At 40.0% G+C, this 8,636-nt stretch overlaps 1 pseudogene; it reads right to left on the bottom strand.

Annotated features, from left to right (window-relative positions):
- Positions 1–2,785: 2,785 nt before the first annotated feature.
- On the bottom strand, positions 2,786–2,879 carry LOC128773172 (U6 spliceosomal RNA; annotated as a pseudogene).
- Positions 2,880–8,636: the final 5,757 nt, after the last annotated feature.

Raw genomic sequence — 8,636 nt, 5'->3', positions numbered from 1 at the left:
TTTTTGAGAGAGAGGGAGAGAGAGAGAGACAGAGAGACAGAGCGTGAGCGGGGGAGGGGCAGAGAGAGAGAGAGGGAGACACAGAATCCGAAGCAGGCTCCAGGCTCTGAGCTGTCAGCACAGTGCCCACCAGGGTCTGGAACTCACAAACCTCACAAACCTCGAGAACCTGACCTGAGCTGAAGCTGGTTGCTCAACCCCCAAGGCGCCCCTCTAGGCTCCTAATTTAGTACTTTTCCATCTTTCAAGGAAATCCATTTCTGGGTTGAGGACATGCCTCCTTTTCCCCACCTCTGGGCAGGTATAATTTTAAGTACAAGTCGTTTCATTGTTTCTACTCTCTATAATAATATTTTTGTCACTTCAGTTAAACCGCTTCCAAAAGCAGCCCACTACACTTCTCCAAGCCTCTAAATCTATCGCTTCAATTTGACAACCCAATCAAAAATAGAAAAAAATCTCCGGGACTCTTTTTTTTTTTTTTTTAATGTTATTTACAGTTAAATTTATCATGTTTTTGTGTGTTGGTGGGACATTAGAGTCAAAGAGACAGACTATTTCAAATATAATAAATCTTGTCAGAAATTTTCTTAAGTTGAGAAAATTTCATTAGGTTATAATGTCTTTAACTTTACTAAAATTTCTTCTTTTTAGTTGGGTAATATTTTCTCTGCATAGCATGATAACTCAAAGTGAATTATGTCCAAACTTACTTTCTTTTCTTTCCTTTTCTTTCCTTTCCTTTTCTTTCCTTTCCTTTTCTAATTTACATCCAAGTTAGTTAACATATAGTGCAACAATGATTTCAGGAGTAGATTCCTTAATGCCCCTGACCCATTTAGCCCACCCCCCACCCACAACCTCTCCAGCAACCCTGTTTGTTTTCCATATTTAAGTCTCTTATGTTTTGTTCCCCTCCCTGTTTTTATATTCTTTTTGCTTCCCCTCCCCCTTATGTTCATCTGTTTTGTATGTTAAATTCCTCATATGAGTGAAGTCATATTTGAATTTTGTATGTTAAATTCCTCATATGAGTGAAGTCGAATTTGAAGATATTTGTCTTTTTCTGACTGACCTATTTCGTTTAGCATAATACCCTCCAGTTCCATCCACGTTGTTGCAAACGGCAAGATTTCCTTTTTGATTGCCGAGTAATACTCCATTGTTTATATATACCACATTGTCTTCATCCATTCATCTATCAGTAGACATTTGGGCTCCTTCCATACTTTGGCTATTGTCAGTAGTGCTGCTATAAACATGGGGGTGCATGTGTCCCTTCGAAACAGCACACCTGTATCCCTTGGATATATACCTAGTAGTGCAATTGCTGGATTGTAAGGTAGTTCTATTTTTAACTTTTTGAGGAACCTCCATACTGTTTTCCAGAGTGGCTGCACCAGTTTGCATTCCTACTTGGGATTCTTTGATCAAAGGATTAAACTTTCAGAAATTTAGCCTAGGGGCACCTGAGTGGCTCAGCTGGTTGAGCATCAGACTTTGGCTCAAGTTGCGATCTCATAGTTCATGATTTTGAGCCCCACGTCGGGCTTATTGCTGTCAGTACAGAGCCTGATTTGGATCCTCTGTCCCCCTCTCTCTCTGCCCTTCGCCCATTCACTCTCTTTCAAAAAAATATAAAACATTTAAAAAATAAAACAAAGAAATTTAGACCAAAAGAACAATCACGCAAATATGTAAAAATGCGTATAGAAGAATGCAAAATATGAGAAACAACCTAAATGCCCAGCTATAGGGGATAGGTGAAATAAAGTATATGAATCCCAGAGGATACTCACACCACTATCATTAAAAGTGTTAGAGTGAAAATGTGTTTATGGACATAGAAAGACAAAGGTTGCCAAACAGAATGTACCGTGTTAACTCATTTTGTGAACCCAAAATCTGTGTATATATCTAGAAAGTTATATGCCGGTTGTGTTTTACAGTGGTTATATCTGGTTGTTAGAACTATGAGTGGTCTTTGCTTATTTCATTTTGCTAACCATATTTCCTAATATTCTGCAAAGAACATGTTCTACTTTTGTAGTGAAAATGAAGTAATTATATTGTCATTTTGACCCTCAGAACTGTTTTCAATGAATTGAGAGGATCTCTTTTTTTTTTTTTTTTTCTAATTTTCAGTTTCATTTTCTAGATACTCAGGGGTCAGGGGTGTAACACAAAGAAGATGACGAGGATGGTGATGGGGGCAGTTCTGTTCACAAAAGGATAGCAGGTTTAGGCATGCATGGAGGGAGAAAGGGAACACAAAGCAAGGCTCGCACAGCAATCTGGGCCGTGCAGGTAAAGATGGGTTTCCTCCTGCACCCTTCCTATAAAAATTAAGCAGTTTCTAATGAGCTTGGGATTTCCGTTTCCTGACGGAATACAAGTCAACACAAGATGGAAGCAGTGATGCTTAGAGGCCTGGTTGGAGAGGAAGTGACAGATCCAACTGAGAACATTTTCACTTGATTATATTTTGCCCATGGCAGTCAGGAATGAGCAACCTTTTGTTGCTGGAGCATCAGTTCAGGAAGAATGAGTTCCTGAGAGGTTTACATGACATGTAGCAGACCACACGGGAAGCTAGTGGTGGAGTCAGACTTTGACTTCCAGCCCACTGCATATTCTACCCATGCCAGTTCAAGAACTGCTGAACAGACAGACTCATGATGGCCGCAGTGAGAAAGTTAACTCAGAGTTAGAGAAAAAAGCCGTCCGCTACCTACTCATGTGTCTGAGTCATCCGGCACCGCCATATAGAGAGATGGTCCCTGGGAACAATATAGACTGCTTCACACATTTGTATGTCATCCTTGTGCAGGGGCCATACCAGTCTTCTCTCTGTTGTATCTATTTCCGTCTAAGGGAAAGAGAGAGAGAGAGAGAGAGCAAGTGGGGGAGAGGGGCACAGGTAGAGAGAGAGAGAATCTTTAGTAGGCTCCATGCTCAGCACAGAGCCCGACGCGGGGCTCGATCCCATGACCCTGGGACCGTGACCCGAGCTGAAATCAAGAGCTGGATGCTCAGTGGACTGAGCCACCCAGGTGCCCCTTGTTGTATCTATTTTAGTACACGTGCTGCCAAAGTGAGCACCTCCCATGGCATGAGCTCTCCACTTTTTTAAAGAAAGGGGGATTCCAGGTTCAGTGTTCTCCATCTGCACTGAAAAGTGGTAAAGAGAAAAATCAATAAAATGACAAAGATAAAATACAGGAAGGGAGATACAGCAATAAAATGTGGTGAGAAAAGATTGTTAATCGGACAAGCTAAAAAAGATCCCAGAGTAAGACTGTGTCCAACCAAAGGAGATCAAAGCAGCAGCAGAATAGAGCTGGATTTCATAGCCAGAACAACCGACAGGGCCCAGCAACCTTGCTGCAAAGCAACAGACCCTTTGGCCTGACCGTTCTGGACCAGCGGAGCTAAACGAGTGGCGTGCTGGAGGAGCCAGGTGTGTACATCTCTCCAGCTCTGCATTCAGTCGTGGCAGAGTGATGGCTGGAAGTCAGCTCTGGTGGGAGTGCTGACACGGCAAAAATCAGCAAATGCTGTAAATCAAGGCTCTTCCCCCCAGAGACCTGGTTGTGAAACACTTACCGGCATTATCACTGACACAAAGCGTCTAACCTCTCAGGGCAAAAGCCAAGGGAAAATCAAGCAGTCCTGGCACAAGTTCAAAAGTATGCAAACCCTTCTCCCCGCCACTTGACCTCACTACCCCTGCCCACGGCAGGGCTCTAGGACTCCCTCCAAACCCACCTTCCCAAATACTTTCCTGTGATGTCTAAGCCCCCCCCACCCAGGGCACATTCTCAAGGAGAAGCAAACGAAAGAGTGAAAGTCTGATTCCTGCCATGCACAGGGCGTGCCACCTCTGAACATAAAGTGAAACTTGAACGTCCCTTTGAGCTTACAAGGAAAATGTAAAGGAAATTAAAAAGGCCCTTAATGGTACTTGACTTGTAGAAGGGCAAATCTAACTTCCTTTATAGTTTTTCTCCAAGATCTGCACCTCTGTCTTGAGTAGAATTGGAGATGGTCTTTTGTTACCTTTTTTTTTATGTCTGCAGAAACAGCTCAGCTTTAAAAGAGATTAAAATAATTTGGGGTAAATTGTAAAATCTTTCACTGTTTCCAAATCATCAACTCTTGCTTAATTACTGCCTCTCCTCTTCTCCTCCTCAGCTGACCTGTTACAGTCAACTAGGCTGGAGGGATGTGATTCCTTTTGATTGGGTTTCAGTGCGACAGAGGCAAGGGGGTGGGGAGAGAGAGACTAGGCAGTCACATCAAAATAACATCCTGTTTTACTGTCCACTTGACATGGTTGTCATTTTTTATGCTGGTATCTTTAAGTCTTGCACCTATGTATGATCTGTCGGCGCTGTTTGTAAAATCCCTATTAAGAACAACTAAAAGCTGAGGTGCCTGGGTGGCTCAGTCTCTTGGGCATCCGACTTCACTCAGGTCATGATCTCATGGATCATGAGTTCAAGCCCTGTGTCAGGTTCTGTGCTGACAGCTCAGAGCCTGGAGTCTGCTTCGGGTTCTGTGACTCCCTCTCTCTCTGCCCCTCCCCCACTCACGCTCTGTCTCTCTCTCTCCTTTCAAAAATAAACAAACATTAAAAACATTTTTTAAAAATAAAATTTACAAAAAAGAACAACTAAAAGATGAATTTAGTGGCTATAATATGCAGAAAGGAATGAGAAAAAGAAGCTCCAGATCCTGAGAAACCCTCAAAAAAGATAAACTCTGTCTGTACGATGGTGAAAAATAATGTTTTGAAGTTTTCATTATAAGAGCATCATCTGTGCATATCAAATAAAATTTAGAATATACGAAAGCATAGAAAATAGTAGGAATCACCAGAGTTCCATCATTCAGGCATGATGACTGCTTCCATTTTGGCTGGATTCTCTCTAAGGTCTATTTCTGTGTGCATGTGTGTATTTATTCAGATATCAAGCAGAAGACACAAATGAGCAGTCTTTCAGCTAAAAAAAAATCTGGCATGTTTTATTGGGCTCATGCAGTGTATTTACCATTTAAATTAGATTTTTAACAGGCAAAAATGAAGAGATTTTTAATTAAATCCAGATATGGAATTTTTCTTGAAAAATCGAACCTGTATTTTCAAATGGCAGGAGCTAAGGAGAGAGTCACCTTCAAAAGGAACCCGTGCTTGCCAATTTGCCATTGTCCCAGTGCGGTTTCTTTTATTTGTTTATGCTGCCTATTGGCTTCCGTAGGTATTTAAGTTTGATGTCCTTGATGTAGACTGTTTTTTTTTTTTAATCACTGCATTCATTTTGCATATGCAACTTTATGTTCAGCTCTTTTCTGTAAGCAATATATCACTAACCCTTTTCCCTGATCCTTCTGGTGTACGTACAGTGTTATATACCATGTAATGCCGTACTGATTTTCTCCCTGATCATCTAGTGTATATACAGTAGTAAATATCAAGTACATAAAAGTATGAAGAAGAAATTAACTATTATTTGGAATTTTTCTTCTTTTTTTCCTATGCGAATATCCTTTTTAATAGTGGGAATCCTTCTGTACATACAATTTTGTAGTTTTTTTCACCTTTTCTTGTATTGTAAACACTAACACTACTCATCAACTATATGCAGCTTAGTTAACAATTGTCTTCCCCCCTGGTTGGATATGTGGGTTTCCCTTGTTCTGTCATAATTATGTTATAGTGAATATCTTTCTGCTGAAAGTTTTTTTCTATATTAAATTTCTTCTGCTAGGCTATATTCCTAGAAATGGGCTATGCAATTAAAGGATACAAACAGTTTTATGGCTCTTGATGTATGTTGTCAAATTGTATCACAACAGGGCTATCTGGTGTTCTGATTTACACATGTACCTACATTGTGTGAGAATATGTTTCCTGACACCTCTAACAGCATTAAATATACATATATAGATTCATGTTTGTATTATATATTCACTATTGCTTTGATACAGAAACGTAGTACCTTCTATTTTTAATTTGCATTCTTCTTGTCCCCAAGAACTCAACTATACCCTTTGAAAAGAGCAGAACACCAAGGAAAGAGTCTCCCTAATTCAAAGGGACAGCCATGGGACAGCCACACAATGGAGGTGGAAGTGAGTTAAAGGCAGAAACCCAGAAATCCCAAGCTGAGGGGCACCTGGGTCAGTTGAGTGTCCGACCCTTGGCTCAGGTTATGATCTTACGGTTTGTGAGTTTGAGCCCTCTGTTGAGCGGGCTCTGTACTGACAGTGCGGAGCCTGCTTGGGATTCTCTCTCTCCCTCTCTCTGCACCTCCCCTGCTCTTTCTCTCTTTCTCAAAAATAAATAAATAAGCTTAAAAAAAAAGAAAAAAAAGAAAAGAAATCCCCAGCTGAGGTAGAGGCAGCCAGGAGCAGAGGCACTAGAGGGCAGAATGAGGCAAAGGGGTTGAGACCACAAGAGTCAGCCTGGTGAAAACTAGGAAGGTTTAGACAACAGTCTATAATCCAGACCTCATAGCTAAAGCCCCAAATAGCTAAATCCACAGGATACAGATTTTTTTTTTTTTGTCTTCTAGTGTGTAGTGTTTTTAGGTCTGAACTCTTAATGAGGCCAGTAGTCTAGAGGCCACTTTAAATTTTTCACTACAGGTAATTTACCCATTTCTTTCTCCTCCTTCCTAGTGTATCCTGCCAGCTTGAAATTCCTCTTGAGACAGGATTTGTCCAGAACCTACTGTCCTGAATCCAAATCATTTGTTTAACTTACAGAAGCATGTAACCAAACTGGAAATCAAGTACCATGGACCTGGACGGTGGAGACCTGAATTAAAATCACTCAAGACAGGAAGAATTTGACGTGGTCAATCAGACTTCAGAGCCAAGGGTAACATCAGGAGTGGCCAGTGTTCACTGCCTGAGGCTATTTATTATTAATGTGGAGTCAAAAATCTTTTCATTTATTTTTTTTCTGTGAGCACTTCATAAAACTGAAGTTTGAAGGGAAAAGGGAAATATGAAAATATGAAACCTCATATGAATAAATGAATATTCTTAGCTACAGTGATATGTAATTAAACTTGAAGGGAGCAGTTGTTTCTAGATTATAATTTCAACTTTATTTCATCGAATGCATTTTTATTAGTTTTTATCTCTGGTCTTTAGGACTTGGTTCTAGTGATTTTACTGCCTGGGGAACTGAGAATAGTGAGCATGAAAGTTATAGTTGTGCCTATCTAGCTCACAAAATGTTGTTTTTATTTTTTTTCTTTTAATGTTTGTTTATTTTTGAGAGACAGAGAGACAGACAGAACACAAGCAGGGGAGGGACAGAGAGAGAGGGAGACACAGAATCTGAAGCAGGCTCCAGGCTCCGAGCTGTCAGCACAGAGCCTGATGCAGGACTTGAACTCACGAACCGTGAGATCATGACCTGAGCCGAAGTCGGACGCTTAACCAACTGCCACCCAGGTGCCCCTAGCTCATAAAATGTTAATAGAAACATGGATTTCCACATCAGGGCCAACAAACCTTGCCAAACTCTGGCCTGCTATTGTACAGCTTGTGAACTAAGAATGGTTTTATTTTTATTTTATTTATTTTACTTATTTTTAATGAACACACAATGTTATATTAGTTTCAGCTATACAATATAATGATTCAGCAATTCTCTGCATTTCCCAGTGCCCATCATGAGAAGTATACCCTTATTCTGTTTCACCCACCTCCCACCTACCTTTCCTCTGGAAACCACCATTTTGTTCTCTGTATTTAATAGTCTGTTTTTTCCCCTTTTTTTCTTTTTTTACTTGTTTTGTTTCTTAAATTCCATATGTGAGGGGAATCATATGGTATTTGTCTTTCTCAGTCTGACTTATTTCACATAGTATTGTACCCTCTAGATCCATTCATGTTGTTGCAAATGGCAAGATACCATCCCTTTTATGGCTGTATAATATTCTGTAATCTATATTGGTATCTGTATCTCTGTATATACACAGTACATCTTTAACCATTCACCCACAGATGCACACGTGGGTTGCTTTTATATCTTGGCTATTGTAAATAATGCTGCAGTAAACATAGGGGTGCATATATCTTTTCAAAATGGTATTTTCATTTTCTTTGGATAAATATCCAATAGTGGAATTGCTGGATCATATGGTAATATTATTTTTAATTTTTTGAGGAAACTCCGTGTTGTTTTCACAGAGGTTGTACCACTTTGCATTCTTAATGATGCACAAGGGTTCCTTCACATCTTTGTCAATACTTGTTATTTCTTATGCTTTTTATTTTAGCCATTCTGGCAGGTGTAGGGTAATATCTCATTGTGGTTTTGGTTTGAATTTCCCTGACAGTTACCAATGTTGGCCATCTTTTCATGTGTCAGTTGGCCATTTGTATATCTTTTTTGGAAAAATGTCTATTAAGGTCATCTGCACATTTTTTAATTAGAATATTTGAAGGGTTTTTTTTTTTTTGGTGTTGAGTATAAGATCTTTATATATTTTGTAAATCTTTATTTTTTTTAATGTTATTTTTGAGAGAGAGAGGGAAAGAGCACAGGCATGAGTGAGGGAGAGGCAGAGAGAGAGGGAGACAGAGAATCCTGAGCAGACTCTCCACTGTCAGCA

Source organism: Panthera pardus, unplaced genomic scaffold (assembly GCF_024362965.1).
Source record: "Panthera pardus isolate Hobbes unplaced genomic scaffold, ASM2436296v1 HiC_scaffold_24, whole genome shotgun sequence".
NCBI lineage: Eukaryota > Metazoa > Chordata > Mammalia > Carnivora > Felidae > Panthera > Panthera pardus.
The sequence above is the reverse complement of the archived record's forward strand: the minus strand, read 5'-3'. Positions and strand labels throughout refer to the sequence as shown.